Below are 4,702 nucleotides of genomic sequence, written 5' to 3' on the forward strand. Positions count from 1 at the left end.
AGAGAGCCAGCTCCGTCCCTTATCTGGCGCACAAACGCAGGGGGCTATCTGCAAAAAAACATTTGCCTTTCAGGTAACAGCTCTGCAGAAAGAAACGTTGGCTAGGGCCAGGGCAGGGAGCCATCCGTCAGGGGTCCAGGTCGCTGTCTTCAACAAGACGGTGTTTTAAAGTAAAATGGAAGCAGCAGAGGTTGGGCTGCTCAAAAGGGTAAAAATCCTTTTTTTATTCCCCCCTCGCCCCCCATAAGTGTTTAGGTGTTTAAGCTGTATGCGATACAGGCTCATCTCAGGTGGCTTCTGGAAACCAAGCCTTTAGAGCCTTTTACCCTGACTTGTCTGTGCTGTCAGGTCATTAAGAGCCTAAATGAGCCAAAAGCGACAGCACCGAGTCCAACAGCACAGCCTCCGCGATTCCCAAAGCACCATTACAACACTTCCCGAACTACCAGAGGCAAAGCAGCCTCTCCTCGTCCAGCCCAGGCGTATCTGCCTCTTCACAGAAAGGAGCGCTGCCACCTCCAAACACAACTCAGGGGAAAAAAAATCAACACGTGAAAAGAGCAAGCACAAAGCCTCCAAAGCCACACCACCTCTATCCTGTAGAGATGCCTCTGGTGCTCGCCCAACTCCCCGCACACCACCAGCAGCCTCAGGCAAGCATCCAGAGGCAGGGATGAGCTCCCCAGCAGGCGCTCACACCTCCTGGGGGAAGCAATCCCTGGCAGGAATCACAGAACCAGCAAAACCCTAAAAAACTGCTCTTCCAGAGCTTCCCTCCATACATCAGCCACGCGGTACAGGACATCTGGCCCCAAAATGCTGCTGAGAGTGCCGTGGCACCAGCGACACCCGACCCAGTTCAACTTAGGAACTGGTCCCAGAGCCCTTCCCATCCTCAGTCCTCCTGGGCACGCAGGAGGCACCCTGCGGCCGCGGGGAGGTTTTAGCACACAGCTCCTAAAAACGAGAGCTCCAGCAGGTCCTGTGCTGCAAAGGGGATTACGAAGAGGCAGAGGAAGCCACCCCAAACCCAGGCAGCGCTCGCCTGCCCCAGCACTTCCAGCTCAGGGCTGACCCACCCATGTCTTCAGGTAAGAGGTTTCTTTTTTTTTTTTTTTTAAAGCAACGAGTTATTCTAGATGACTAGCCCAGGGCAGCTGGAAGCACCCCAGCACCCTCAAGAAAGTGCTGACTCCAGCCCACAAAAAGCAAGATAATCAGCTGCTTTTAGAAGCTCATGAGCTTGGCACCTGAAAAATGGACGGGCATAAAATGGTTAGCAATCATTTACGATAATAGGATTTTCTTGAAAACCCTGCGTGTAGATGCATTTACGCCTTAATTTGGCTGCGCAGGTTTACAAGGGCACAGGCAAGTTGCAACAGATAAAGGAACATCCTTTAAAAAGATGCTCTTAAAAACCACATGCACAGAGGTAGCTTCGAAAACATCCCTCCCACCTCTAAAACCAGGCACAGGCCAGCCCGTCCCCGATCAGCACCTGGACTTCTTTCTAGGGCAGGGTGCTGAGCACAGGCACCTCAAGCCCGCGGTCCCACAGCATCGCTCCCCTGCCCGCAGGGGGAACACTTGGGTCACCTCCAAGCCCCCGCTGAGGTTCCTCCCCCAGCAGGAGAGGTGAAGGGGACGGGGCAGAGAGGCTGGAAAGCCACGGAGGATGAGCCAGCGAGGCCTGCAGCTGACACACTCGGGCAGCGTTTCTCTGCAGCGTGGTGCAAGGGCAACCACGACATGTCTCCACTTGGTATCCAAGCACGTATGCACCAGGTATAACCTCGGTATCTTCGCTAATTACACCGCTCTACCTTTTTTGGCCAAGCTGCCTCGCAGAGAGCAGGGAACCAAGTGCCCTCAGATGATTCAGCCCTGCCGCTGCCTCCCTGCTTTCACCAGCCGCAGCCCGCTGCCAAAAGGTTTGGTCAAGGCTGGCAAACTCCCCAGCACGTTCACTTGGGCCTGCAGGTATCCAAAGCTACCGAGCACAGCTCTAAATTGCTTTTCTTCTCAAAGAGAAGAAAAAAAAAATAGTAATAAAAAGTGGATTTGGTACCGCTGCTGGCTTACAATCTCAGGGACAGACGGTCGCTCAGGCTGCCCTCTTCAGAGGGGGAACCCTTTTCCCCCCACCCCTTTTCATCCAGGGAAAGCTAATTCCCTGTTAGCTGTCTCACACTTGGTCGGGGGGGTTATTTCTTAGAGCCACCAGACCCCCCTGCCAGGAGATGGGGGTTTTGGAGCATGGCACGGCCCTGTCCCAGCCCTGCATCCCCACGAGGCTGAGGACGCCCCGCCGAGGCTGCCCCGAGCATCCCCCCAGGATGCCGCAAGCCGTGCACTCCAGGCCTTGCAGCTGTTCCCGAAAAAGTTGCCAAAAGGCTTCTGCACGTGGGGACCCCTTGCTTTCCACGTTATTTATTCCAGGGGAGCATGGGGCGGCCGGCAGGGAGGCGTGCCGAGCGGGGCCAGGCGCCGTGCCTGGGCTCTCGCAGCAGATAACCACGGCGGTGGAGCAGTGTGGGGACACGGGGAGGGGGATTCCTGGCATTCCAGCTGGCTCCGGGGAGGGGTGAGCTCCTCCACCCCATCCAACCTGCACGGCCCCCCTGCAGCACCGCCAGATAAGCAAGGTGAGCAGCATTCGGGGCTGGGGGTGCCTTTAGCACCGCTTGCAGCTGAGCCCCTGTGCCCGTGCATGGTGCTGTCGGCATCCCCTGGAGCCTGACCTGGCTCTGCTCAGGGAGCAGCCAGAGCTCCCCTCGCCTCTTCGGATCCCCTCTGGTCACCGCTCTGCAAGAAACCCCCGCAAACGCTGCCGATGCTGTCCCAGGGGGAGTATCGCGTGCTGTGCTGATGCACCTGCTCTGCTCGAGCAGGAGGAAAAGCAACGCCACCCCCGAGCTCCCCGCCGGGATTTTAGGGTGCAGTGCAAAGCGTTGTCACAGGGCAGGGAGAAGGCAGAGGCCAGTTTGCTTCTGGACCTGCAGCGCGCTACGAGCAAAGTTACAAAACAACCTGCTGAGTGCCACTGGAGTTCACCAAAGGCATCAGAAGTATGCAGCCAGGAGCCGAGCGCTTATCTACCCCAGTGCCTGAGGAATTTAACCCCTCTCTGCGCCACGGATTTGGAGACGCTTCTGCCCTTCCTCCCTGCAGAGGAGAGGGAGACAGACAGACGGCTTCCCCGCGTGGCCGCGGACCCCGTTTGTGGCTAGGCTCAGCTCTAGACACCCCAAACACACACAGCCGAGCCCCTGTGGCTGCTTCACCCAACGCTGCCCTGCACCGCTGCTCCTGCAGGCGGGTTTCAGGGCGCCGTGCTGGTGGCAGGAGGCGCTGGGGACATCAGGTGCACCGCGGCGTTGTCCCCAAGGTCCTGCTGCCACCGCCACGCGGGTGACACCGGGTCCCCAGTGCTTGGAGCAGCCCTGCGCAGCCCAAAGCTGCTCCGAACCACCCCAGCCCCTGCTCTCCATCCCTACCATCCTTACCAGAGGTCGGTGTCCACAGCCCCGAGCAGCGGATGGCGGCCTCCCTGCCTCCTTGCGCCAATGAGGGAGGCTGGCCTCGCCGGGGCGGCTCTTTTCGCTTCGCGGCCTCCCGATAATGGGCTCAGAGCCTCCCAATAATGGGCTCGGAGCCTCCCGCAGCCAGCCCCTCGGAGCCCCAGCGCCAGCCAGGAGCGGAATACCTGCGGGTTGCTCCGGGAGACTGCTCCCAACTTATTTCGGGGACGGAGGCTGGCGAAGCGCCACCTGCCTCCGCCGCGCCGGGCCCTGGCACCAGCTCCTCCGGCAGCCTCGAGGGCGAGAGGCGGCGAGCCTCGGGGCTGCTGCGAGCCCTGGTGCAGCACCAGCAGCAGTACCAGTACCAGCAGCAGCAGGAGCAGCACCAGCAGGAGCAGCAGCAGCACCAGCAGCAGCAGTAAGAGCAGTACCAGCAGCACCAGCAGCAGCAGGGCCTCGCTGCCCGGCGCGGAGGCTCAGCGTGGTGCCGGCAGGGCCGGCGGTGCTGCAGGGCGGCCGGGGGCTGCCCGGGGGTGGGGGCGAGGCGCTCACCTGCAGCCCAGCCCCGCGCCGGGGGCCGGGCAGGACGCGGAGCCCCCGCAGCCGCCCGCAGCCTCCGGCGCCGCTCACGCCGCGCCCTCCTGGCCACGCCCCCTCCCCCGTGGCCACGCCCCCCTCCTGCCCCGTGGCCACGCCCCCCCGCCCAGGTGAGCCCGCCCCTCCCCCTCCCCTTGGCCTCCAATTCTTAAATTTTGGCTTTTATTTATTTTATTTTATTTTATTTTTTTTTTTGGAATAAGCAAACCGAGGGGAAACCGACCGCATCAGATCTCGTGTTTGTGTCCTCAGGAGGACAGGGCAGCGAAGCTCAGCCTGGGGAGACCCAGGCAGCCTCCGCCAACCCAGCCTCCACCGTGCCTCCCGGGGAGGCTGGAGGGGCTTCAGCCCGGGTGAGGCCAAGGGGAGCCCTGGGCATGGAGGAGGCTCCAGCAGGAGGTGGCTGTGCCACCCCTCGCCCTCCAAACCAGCCTCCACCAGCCCCAGTGGCGGCCTCCCACCTCCCAGCGTGGAGGCTCCAGCCTCTGCTTTCCCCAGGGATCGGGGTTGTTGCCGACCCGAGCAGCACAGGCACGGCAGGGCAGGACTCCTTCATCATGGCAATTAAAACCCCAGGCTCT

Source organism: Netta rufina (assembly GCF_964035555.1).
Source record: "Netta rufina genome assembly, chromosome: 5".
NCBI lineage: Eukaryota > Metazoa > Chordata > Aves > Anseriformes > Anatidae > Netta > Netta rufina.